The 12093-nt window shown below is 45.4% G+C and overlaps 1 protein-coding gene across 3 annotated transcripts in view; it reads right to left on the reverse strand.

Moving 5' to 3' along the window:
- The window catches only part of RPS6KA2 (ribosomal protein S6 kinase A2), a 157442-nt gene that overhangs the window by 94499 nt on the left and 50850 nt on the right, over window positions 1–12093 (reverse strand). The window lies entirely within an intron of this gene.

Below are 12093 nucleotides of genomic sequence, written 5' to 3' on the forward strand. Positions count from 1 at the left end.
CTTCCAGAATAAGAGGCAGAATGTTTCTAAACATTAAATGGGACATAGTATGGTTACTTCCTCTCACTGGGGGGGAGTCCAATATTTTTTCCTAAGCAACAAATATGAGTAACTGCAGATTTCAATGCAGAAGGAAAAGCAAAACTGCATGAACCCAGCTGGCAATAGAAAAAGCCTCATGGAACCACCACAGCTCCTAAAAAAGGTCATTAGGGGCTATGAGTCCATCCTGTGCAGGTTTCTTGGCACGATGCGGAGCTGTTCCCCATCCATTCTCCACCCAACCTGGATTAGTGTTCTGGGTTGCCCCCCACCCAGAAGTGGTAGCCCAGCAGAGGAGCACATCACCTCCCCAGTGTGCAGAGCAAGAGAGAGGAGTCCTGGGGAGCAGAAAGTGGGAAGAGAGGCAGGGCTGGGGTCTCTCCATCACATCCCTCCTGAGCTGGAAGGGGGAGAGTTGCAACAAGGAGAGGGAGATGGAAGCTTCTTCCTCCTCCTCCTCCAAGCCAGTCTGGAGCCTGGAGCTGGGCAGCCTGCTCTGCCTCATCAATTTGTGATAATAAAGAGGAGAATAAAACTAAAACCAGCAAGAGACCAAGGCAGGGATGTGTCTCAAAGAGCACCTCACTCATTTTCTCAAGCTTTGCCACTCCTCTGAGTAATGATTCTGCTCTGCCCAGCAGAAAGACCCCACAGAGAGCCCCCAGGAGGTGGCTGCAGCCCTGGGGCTGCTCTGCTGCCCAACTTGTGACCAAGGCACCAGACATCTGCCCACAAAACAAAGCTCCAAGTCTGCTTTGGCCCCTGCTTTCTGCTCACTCCTCCCCAGTTCATTGCAGGCTGCTCCAGGGATGCTCTCCCCACCTCCTTCCTCCCATACACCAGTTCCATCATGTGTAAATATCTTTCAATATATGTATTTTATATTTTTCCATTTCTGGGGTTCGTTCTCAAGGTTTTTCTCTCTCCCTTCAGACTTTCTCTGGGCCCTCCACCATCTGTCCAGGCAGCTCTCCTCTTTCTGCCTCTCTGCATTCTATTCCCCCTCTCTGATCTATATTTAGTTGTTTTCCTGTTTACCCCCCCTCCAGAGAGGGGTATTGTTGACTGAGAGCAGTCAGGAAGAGAAACAATGTGGTCAGAGCACACAATCTTCTCAGAGCAGAAACAGGGATGAGAAGCCATAAAGGAATGAGTAGGATACACTTTTTTGTTTGGTTTTCCCCAAGATTAATCAGAAGCAGAGATCTGAACACAAATCCATGAAACTCCTTAGAGATGCCTGAGCAGAACTAAACACCTGAACAGGGGAAGAAACAAAGGTAAAAAAACACACATAAATGGTTTTTTGGGTTTTTTTTTTTTGGCCTGGTAGTTGTTAGGTTGGGTTTTTTTGTCTTGTTTTGTTGTTGTTGGGTTTTTTTTTTCATTCATCAGTAATATAAAACACTTTGGGTTTGGAAACCTCACAACCCCCACATCCCTTTCCTGAAACTCCCCCTGGCCCCTAAGCACGGATCCAGAGTGGGGATGGGATGAAAGCTGTGGGAAAAGGGTCCTTGGAGGCTACTGGGGAGTACTGGTTGGTCCAGAGACACTTCCAGGGTTTTCAGCAGAGGAGCAGCCAGCACAGAGCTGGTTCTGAGGAAGCTGAAGCACAAGTGGAGGGAAGGCAGATGGGGATGGATGGGAACACCCTGGTGGGACAGTGGGGGACAGTGAGGGACAGCATCCCTGGGTACCAGAGGGGGTGTAAGGTGTTGGTGGCACCAGCTTGGAAAGCAGAAGGTGAAGGACTCTGTAAAATATTACAAATGTCTGGAAAAAAACCCCAAAGGGTGTGGGAGCAGTGGTTCCATATGGAGCTGTGCTGGGTGAAGCCCTGGGTGTCACTGGTGCCCAGCATGTAGGAGAAAAATGTCCCAATGATGGGAAGGACATCCCTGAGTATCAGGGATTAGCCAGGAACCTGGATCTGACCTCAAGGAGGAACAGACATGGTCTGAGCAAAAGGGTCTGAGCAAAAAGGGTCTGAGAAAAAGGGGTCTGAGTAAAGGGGTCTGAGCAAAGAGATATGAGCAAAAAGGGTCTGAGAAAAAAGGGGTCTGAGTAAGGGGGTCTTAGTAAGGGGGATCTGAGAAAAAAAGGTCTGAGAAAAAGGGTCTGAGCAAAGGGATCTGAGAAAAGGGGTCTGAGCAAAAAAGATCTAAGAAAAAGGAGTCTAGAAAAAGGAGTCTGAGAAAAAGGGGTCTGAATAAAGGGTTCCACAGCCTTTGCTCCAGCACCAGAAGGGAGGACAGAGAGCAAAGCTACAGGGTATGGGGTCAGCAGAAGGACCCCAGGAGTTAAGGACAGGGCATTTCCATGCTCTGAGCTGCTTTGCTTCACTTGGTGAGGATGCTTGGATAAAGGGAGGGAAGTGGCTCAGTCCCCAGGGTGAGCTTCAGAGCAGGGGCAGTGGGACAGGAGCTGTTCTGAAGCAACTGAGAACCAGATGGTTTCATTAGCAGCATTTTTCCAGGGGCAGGAAGAGCTTCCCAAGGACCAGAAGGGAAAAGCTGACACCTGTGGGGACAGGAGATGAGCTGGAAAAATGGCTCAGTCACAACAACAAAAGGGAAGGGACACGTCCAGAAATTTCCAGTCGAGCCCTGAAAATCACTTTAAGAGGAGGGAAGGTCCCGAAAGAGAGAAATTACTTTAAAAAGAAATTACACAGGGATTGCCATGAATAATAAAAGTGAACTTTGTAGCCATTTGCAGTCCAGAAGGAACATCAGAGCACAAACCTGAGCTGCTAATCTGTTCAGTGTCCAACAGAACTAAAAAAAACCCCATTCTGAGTCAATGAGGGGCTGTGGATGGTATTATGAGCTCAAACTAATCCTCTTAGTGGCATTTTCTATGGCAGAGCTGCCACACTCCATGTATTCACACTGCTGCCTTCACTACAGATGGAAATAAAGGCTGCAGCCACACACACAAAATGTGCTGGGAATTACAAGGTGTTCCTTAAGTATTATATAGGTTTGGGGTCTGGGTGTCAACATTTTGCACCCATTTGGCCACTCAGCATGCAGGTATCAGCCAGCAAACTCTTCAGGCCACTTGAGAGGCTATAAAATCAGTCACCTCCACCAGAATTCTTTAGTTATTATAAGGAATTGTTTTAAGGAAAGCCCAAGTGAAAAACGACTTTCTTCCCATACTTTGCTCCAAATATTTTCCTGCCTGAGGACTCCTCTTCTCTTACTGGGCAGTCTGTGTAACCACTTTTATCCAGAGGAATTAATTATTCATGTCAGTAAAGGCACTACCAGCCAACAACACAGCATGTTTCAAGCAAATACTGGTGCTCTCATTATAGTTCTGTAACAAGCACTCTAAAACATGAGGAGTTATTATACTCTGATCATTTTTCTGATGAATTCTTACTTGGGCAGCCTCCACTTTCTATTAACATCTATAGGATTGTGAAATTATTTCTACTGTTTAATCAGGCATGTGATGTTAAGTCCTGTGAGCTTTCTCTCCATAAGTTGTAGTCCAACACGTCCTTTTTCCCCCTTGGTGCATCATAAGCAGCTCCTAACAAACATCTTTAACATATCTCAACATAAAGATGATCACTGGATTCCAAAGAGAAAAAAAACCCAGCCAGCATTGTGTTATGTTGGCTCCCTGTTAGATCAAAGCATCTTAGTGATCGTGACAAAATAAAATAAAATAAAATAAAAATAATAACAATAAAATAAACCAACCCCAAATTAAATGCAAACTATAATGAAAATCCCCAGATGAACAACTGCAGAGGTTTACTCCTTTCAGCAAGTTGAGCTGGACTGTGTGCAAGGGTCTGGAGTGACAGGATAAGGGACAATGGGTTAAAAATAGAGAAGAGGAGCTTTAGAGTGGATGTTAGGAAAAAGTTCTTTGCCATGAGGGCACTGGGAAAATGGCCCAGGCTGCCCAGGGAGGTGGCTGAGACTTCATCCCTGGAGATGTTCAAGGTGAGGCTTGGGGAGGGGGTTGGACTGGATAACAAATGATTCCATGATTCCATGACCAAGCAGAAACCACCCAGAGTCCTCAGGCTGTGCATGATTTCACCTCTCTGAAATGTCAGGGGACCAGGGCTGGCAGCTGATTTTCATTTTGAGTTTGTTTTTTTTGTTCAGATTTCCAAAGAAACCCAGAGGGTGAGAACACCCTGGGCAGGACAGGAACAGAAGTTGTCATGCCCTGGTAACACTGCACCCTTTGCCAGGCTCCTGCAGATGCTTTAAAAGCAGAGGGACTGCTGTGACAGCTAAAAATCCCCTCCAGCCCCCTGTGCCCAGCTGGAAGCAGGGGCAGAGGTATGGAAGGCTCAGGAATACATCTGGGGACTCTCTCCAGGAGTTTTTCTTTCTCTTTTCCCTGGCAGAGAGATGACCACCAGAGGTTTGAAATCTGGAGGCCCAGGTGCAGAGGGGAATAGGTAAGGATGGAGGGAATGTTTCTGAGATGTGGGGTAAGGTTTGAGCTGGGATTTGGGTTGGGAGCTCTCTGGCCATTGCCCAAGCTCAGCTGAGCATCTCCTCTGAGCCAGCCCGAGCTTTGCTCTCACTGATGCCTCCAGGTGGGAAGCACCAAAACCAGAGGCAGCACAGGAAAAGCTAAAAACCTGGGATTCCCATCATGTGAGTCTGAAAAAGCTGAATCAGATGAACGAGAGGAGGAGGGAGGAGGAAGCAGCAGAGCTGTTACCTTACAAGGGAAACATCTGAGATGTAAATAAAGATGTAAATAAGATCAAGCCAGGACACCAGAAGCCAAGAGCCTGGACCCAGAGGCACAGTTCCCATCTCTGAAGAGCTCCCTGACCCAGCCATGGGAATCTACACCCCAGAACACAGCCTGGGCAAACCTCAGCCTTTATTTATGAGAGGGGAGAAAAGCCTGAAGCATCCTATTCCAGGAGGGCAGAACAACTTCATTTCTCCTCTGCAGGAACTGGGAAATGGGGAGCTGAGGTGCCTCCTGCAAGGGATGATCCAAAATCCCAGAGAGCACCAGCCCTCTGGTCACCAGGAAGATAAATGATAGGGGTACCCCATGGGGACAGCATTATTCTTGCTTCTGTCTCAGTCCCATAAATGCCAGACCAGCAAAAAGAAGTCAGGGGAAGAGGACAAACTTCTCTTGGCTGTGGTGTGTGCAGGGTGTTAAATGTTTTGGAAGTCCCAGCTCCCTGGGGATGGGTGGGAATTGCCATGGTTGTGCCTGGGGAAAACAATGGGGAGGGACAGGTGAACAGAAGAGGCAGGAGAAAAAAAACCTAAACTGATGGAGGAAAAAACCTAAACTGATGGAGAAAAAAACCCAAACTGATGGAGAAAAAAACCCTAAACTGATGGAGAAAAAGATGAGTGGTCAAGGGGGGAAGCAAAGGACTGGTTTGTTTTTTATAAATAAGGCTCTTCAAAAACAACTTGGTGTTTGAAATGCCCCAGCTCATCTGCATTAGAAAATATTACATTTTTCATCACCTGATGTGATATGATGAGCAAGATGGAAATATTAAAGAAAAAACCTAAGACTTTCCTTACAGCTCCAGAGAAAAACTTCCACAGGGAGTGAGATGTCCAGGAACAACTCCCAGAACATCACCCACCTGCTCCTTCCTCTCAGCACAGAAGTTACTCAAATGAATTTTATGCTACAGAAGAAGAAAACACTTCTAAAGAAAAAAAGGAGAAGAAGAGGCATTTGGCACCCTGATCTTTTCCTAGGCAAAAAATAGGTAACTTACATCCTTTAATAGAGAAATACCAAGTTTCAAAGGTAAATTGGCATGAGAACTCCTTCCTGCTCTCTGGAGAGAATATTCCCAAAGGGCCAAAGCTGGGATAAATCAGTGTCTTCCAGCAGACTGTCACCTACAGGCAGTGCACACCTTGGGAGTCCTTACAGCACCAACACTCTCATGCCTCATTCAGCATTTCCCAGCTGGGAAAAAAAAAGAGAAATTTGCTAAATTAAAAGAACCAAACCAAAACCTGTCGTTGGGAAGACTTTCAGAAATTCACTTCATCCCATCAGACTTTGTTTTGGTTTTTTTTTTTCCCAGTATGTGGCCTTTCAGAGGAGAGGAAATGCAGCCTGAATGTCCCTGCTGTGCAGGAGGGGAGGGATGCTCTGGGGTCAGTGGCAGCAGCAGCTGGAGGAGGGGAAAAAAGAGTGTCTGGATGCTGCCAAATTTGCAGCAGGGAGTTATCAACATTGTCAGCACTGACTCTGCAGGCAGAGGAGGTTCTGCTGCCCTCCATCCTTACCAGCACTACTGGGACTTTTGCACAAAAATATGGAAAAAAAAATTTAAAAAAGCAGGTGTGCTTGAAGAATACTTTTAGAAAAGATTCAAGCCTGCAAAGGGAAAAATTTGCAGTTCCAGGAAAAACAAATAAACCAGGTGACAACAAATTCCCAGGTGATGGGAAACTGTGGGTTCTCTCCAGCTCTGCTACCACTGGGGATTTTTTTATATCAGGTTGCAGTTAACATGGAACATGGAACTGGGTGGCTTTTATTTCAAGCCTAATGCCCCAGAAACCTCATCCTTGGGGCATAAAGGTTGGAGTTAGCTACCAAACTGAGGATAATACACATTAAAGTGGTTTAAAAGAAAAAGAAAAATCTCTCACCACTTCCCCCTATTTTGACCCAACTTCTGCTTTGGTGGCTTTACAAAATTTGCTGCTTCACAGTTGCAAAAACTTTTTGCTGACTGGATTCACAGAAAACACTTTCATGAGTGGTTTGGAAGGAGAAGTTGAAGGCAAGCTGAGAGGACAGAGAAGGGAGAATTCAGATTAACCCCCACCCTTCCCTTTACTCCTTCTGTGCCTGGGGTTCACTCCATGTACAAAGGAGAGGGCAAAGCCCCAGGGCACAGGGATCTGGAAAAATAGGTGCAGGTACAAGATCTCCTCCAGAAAGGCAGCTGGTCCTGCAGATGAAGGCTCTGCAATGAGTTTGACACCAGCAATAAAATGCCAACACTTCTCAATTGCTCTGTGCTGCTGTGACATGGAAACCTCTCACATTCTGAAAGCATCTTGTGTTTGGCTGCCTTGGTGGTACTGAGCTAATGAGATGTTAAAGAGTTCATCTAGGAAGGAAAATTACTGATTCTGCTTGCCAGGAGGAAGCTTCAAGTCTTTTCCACAGAAATAAATGTCACCAGAAAACTTTCTGAAGTCTGTACTATCAAGAGCTGGGCACAGTTAGTAGTGGTGGGAATAACCTGATATAAAGCTTACAGATGATTGAAAATTGCAGTGCAGAATCATGCAAGAATCAAGTAGATATTGTGCACACCAGCAGCAGGGTTGGAGGTATTTAGACAGATAACCTGAAAATTAATGCAAACAACATTTAATTGCTGTCCCAGGAAATCCTGCTCTCCTCAGGACATGGCAAGGCTTTGAGTCTGGAATACATCTCTGTGTCAATGTGTAAATGGAGATATCTGAGGCTCTCCCTAATATTATCTTTCTTGTTAATAATGACAAAAACTCACAAAATCATTATGGACTTGTTTTCTGGGTAGATTTAAGACCAACCTCTAGTATTCCTCTGGAAAAGAGATGCCATTTTTCATTGTGCCTTACACACTATGTTGTTATTTGCAGTAAAACCAGCAGGCTCTACCAAATCCCATAGTTTTTAAACCAAATTCCCATATAAACTTCAAAAAATGTCTAAGTATACCTATTTTTATCTTGTTGAGCTTTACAGAACTTCAGAAAGCACCATACAAAACCCCAGACACTGAGTATACGTCCATGTGCATAAAATTCATCACATAAGAAAATAAATCAGCAACAAAAAACCCAAGAAAAAATTATTTTCCTGCTTTCTGAGCTCATTAGTACTTTTTACTCTACCATCTAGCAGGAGCTGAGAGCCCTCAGCTCTCCTTCCAGAGCCCCAGCACTGAGCTGACATTGTCCTCTTGGGCATCACATGAGGGGACCACAAACTTCCCTGGAGGATGGGATGGGACCTCTGGGAACAAACAAGACACTCTCTGTCCTTTACCACCAGGCAAAGGGGAAATCTCTAGATAAAACCACGTGCTCCTTCCCCCAAGTCCTTCTACAGCCTTCAGCTTATTCCTAACAACTCCCGAAGAGAACCATTTTCTCTCTTCTACCACTCATCCCTCAGCCCAAATGTGGCCCTGCAGGATGTGACACCTCTTAACTCCACCTGCCTGACACACAAGCTCCTTTCCTGAGGTTTCATGAGCTACCTGGCATTTAGCTGATCACTACTCATGACCTGAGAGCACCCCAGCAGCCTCCAGCTCCCCTTTTGCACCTCCAGTACCCACCCTGAGAGCTCGAGGCTCTCCTGCACCCCACAGTTTTCTGCTGAAATCCTGGGAACCCATCCCATGGCCACCATCTCTGCCCCACCAAAGGAATCCACACCCCAAACTCTTTTTCCCTGGGTGGGAATGGTACCTGTGCTGCCAGGATGAGGAGATGGGATGCAGCCTTCCTCACACATCCTCACCCAGGAAGCTACTTCCAGAGCAGGTTCAGTGCTCCACTCATTTTTTCCCACTCATTTTTTTCCAGGGAATGACACAGTGCCCTGGTGGCACGGCCCAGGCACCCACTGAGTGTCCCCAGGGCAGAACTGCTGCTTCCCTGCAGGGTTCTGGACCTTCCTTAGCAGCAAATATTTCCAGAGAATCATTGCAGGACTCTAAGTCTTGGGAAGTGAACAAAAGGCAATGAGCAGCAGTTCTTGAGATGAGAAGGATTTCTACTGCAGGGACTGCTAAAGAAGCACAAGGAGGTGTTTGTTGGGTTTGGTTTTTTTTTTTTTTGGTTGGTTTGTTTTGTTTTGATTTCTGTCTGTCTTCAGAAAAATTTCCAGTTGTCTCTGAGGATGCAGAGGCAAAAAGCAAAGCCTAAAGGAGTCCTTCTCCCAGCACCAGCAGGAAAATGGAGAATTAAATGCTGATAACAAAAAGAGGTGCAGGAGAGCTCAGTCCCCTGAGCATCATCCAGGTTATGAGCTACCACCTAGAATAAAATGACATATTTTACACATCTAGATGGTGGAAATGGAGGGAAAAATGACCCATGGGACTGGTCTTTGGTGGGATAGGGTGCTTTGGAATAAAATATTTACAATGGACCATTAGCATCCCAAAAAAGTAACTTCTCCTGCACAGGGTTCTTGTGACTGGCACAGGGTCCTGCTCCTGAAAGTCCCGAACTTTCATCAAGGAGAAAAGAAACATTTTCCCAGAAAAGACTGAGAAAGAAGACCTGGAAAGCTTTCAGATGCCTGAGAACCCTGCGGGCAAGGCAAGGAAACAAGATGTTTTCCACACTTAGAAGAAGACACAGACTTAAAATTGCTGTAAGAAAAACTGGTGTTAGACATTAGCAAAACTCTCAGACACTGAGGGTAATGCTGTAAAACACCCTGCTAGGGAGATTACAGGGATTTACCACTGGAATTCCCTAAGAAGAGGTGAGGAGAACATCTTTGTCTGGTGGAATAGTTCAGATATTGCTGATGCTGCCTGAGGAGGAGGAGGAGGGGGACTCCAGACCAAGGTTTTTATAGATCCCACCCAGTCCTATTTTTTTGTTGATTTTTTTTCCTATGCACAAGTTATCCCCAGCATCCTCCTGCTTGATTTTTCTTTCTATAGCTCAGCAGTTAATTTGAGGCTCAGGGGAAGCACTTATCAGGTCTGAGGTCCAAGGAGTTTATTTTGGGATAAATCACAAGGATTTTGGGGGCAATTTCTTTCTCATGAACGTGTACACACGTGAGCAGGCTCTCTTCCTACCAAACCAGAGCAAGTTGGTACAATGGTATTAAAGGGACCTGAATAAGCATCAAAATTTTAATTTTACAAACGGTGCGTGCAGGGCACAGAGGTCTGAACTATGTGTAATGACACAGCAAGTTAAAAAATGAGCCTGGAAATTGGATTTCCTGGCTCCTCAAGTGACCTACATGCTCCTCCTGCTCTCCCTGCCTCCCTTCCCCCAGCAAGACCCTGAGAATTGGAGCATTTCCTCATAAAAAGTCTTGCTTGCAGCTGGGGGAAGTCAGACTACAATAGTGCTGGTAACTTCTGCTGTAACCAGAACAGACATCACACAGATGATCATTACCAAGGGAATAAAAATAATAATAATAAAAAAACCCCTCTAAGACTGCCTCAGGACTTGCACCTCATGTAATTGATCTTGAGCTGATCTCCATCAGCTCTGTTCTTTCTTTTGGCTCTTTCTGGCTCACCTTGGGGAGAAAGAATATACTCATCTCCAATATTAGTATCTACCAAAAAAATAGTAAAAAAAAAAAAAAAAAAAAAAAAAAGGTAGATAAAGGAGAAGAGGATTGTTCATTTCACCAGCACAGAAGGGTTCTGAAGTGTCTGCAAGTGAAACCCTGCTGGAAACTGCTGGCTGCTCTCCTGAGGCTGCTGTAAACTTAAGCCTTTAGGAAATCAGAATCAGAGCTGAAGATTAGAACAGAAAATCTCCCAGAACAAAGCATTACAGAAGCCAGGGCCATTTCCTCTGCACAGATTTGCTGCCATTGCCCATGTGCCAGGGCTGGAGCCCAAGGAGGACCCAACACGAGTTCCCCAGAGGTGGTTCTGCCTCTGCCAAGACCCAGAAAGCTCCAAATTGTGTTTGAATTATTTTCAAGACCTCTAAGCCCCACTCATTGATCAGACAGAATTTGGATTCACCATTACCAGTAGAACAAAAATTGAAAAAGAACTAATTAAAACTATACCGGACGTGCAAAGGGACCAAAAAGACACGTGCCCCAAAAGTGCTTTAATTCGTCACTGTCTTAATTTTTTTTTTGTTTTTTTAAAAGGAAAAATAATAATAAAAAAACCCAACCAAACAACCCAAGAAAGGCTTCTGCATCACTGGAACAAATATACTCAAATTCTTTGCATGCTTAGGTCTCTCCCAGCTCATCCAAATGGCATATTTAACTTTGGGGTTATAAATCAAGGGATACTGCTCACTGCCATGAGATGCATTCCACTGGGGCTCAGAGTCCTCAGCAGCTCCACACTCTGCATGCTTTTTCCTGGGGGTTTTACATCCAGATTCCTCACCATAAACCCAGAGCCTTTCCCTGGGATGCACACATGCAGTTCCATTGGCTTGTCTGGATTTTCAGCTGACCTCAGTAAGGACTCGGGGTGGATGCAGAAGGGCAAATCTGTGACTTTAATAAAATTCCATCACTAGATACTCTACAAATGAAGGGCAATGCAGGATATGCTGAAAAATCATAGAAACTGGAAACCCAAAAGCATAGCTGAGTAAGTTCCAGTTTCAGATAGGCTTTCCAGAAGAATAAAAAGAGCAAACATTTTGGGCAGGATGAAACAGAAGCCCTGTAATATCTCATTTACAGAGAGTGCTCTGCCTCCTGCAGAGGGACCAGGTGAGAAAGCCACCTTCCTACAGGAGGCAAGGAACTTCTTGTCTGGGGCACAGCAATGCTACTGGCATTGGAAACCATGAAGAAAAGGGCAAGGCACAAGCTGTGATTTGCTAAGTCATTTTCTGCATCTTGATCCCTGGCTCTGTAAGTCATGGGAGTGAATTCCAAGCCTAGCACAACACCCCAGGTGAAAAAGCAATTAATCACAGGATATTAATAACCAATATAACAGCATTCGAGATCCATGCTAATAGTGGTAATTTAAAGATATGAAAGGCTGGGACCCAGGAGTATCCTAAACCCCTCAACCTTCTTTCTCCTCTGGCCCAGAGAACCCCACAACAAAAATCCCACACAACCAAGGAACACCAAACCCCTTCCAAATTCCAGAGGGAATTTCCCAGCACCACAGCTCCTGTTGGCTGAGGAACACTGAGCACACCAACACCACCTCTGTCCTCTCCAAAGTCCCCACTTTTATTCTAATGCCACTCATTCCACCTTGTAATACCCTCTGCATTTTTACTGCCTCTTTAAAAGCAGCTGCCTACAAGGAGGAAGAAGATTCTAAATTTCCAACTCCCAGTAGGT

The sequence above is a fragment of the Heliangelus exortis genome, chromosome 3 (assembly GCF_036169615.1).
Source record: "Heliangelus exortis chromosome 3, bHelExo1.hap1, whole genome shotgun sequence".
NCBI classification, from domain to species: domain Eukaryota; kingdom Metazoa; phylum Chordata; class Aves; order Apodiformes; family Trochilidae; genus Heliangelus; species Heliangelus exortis.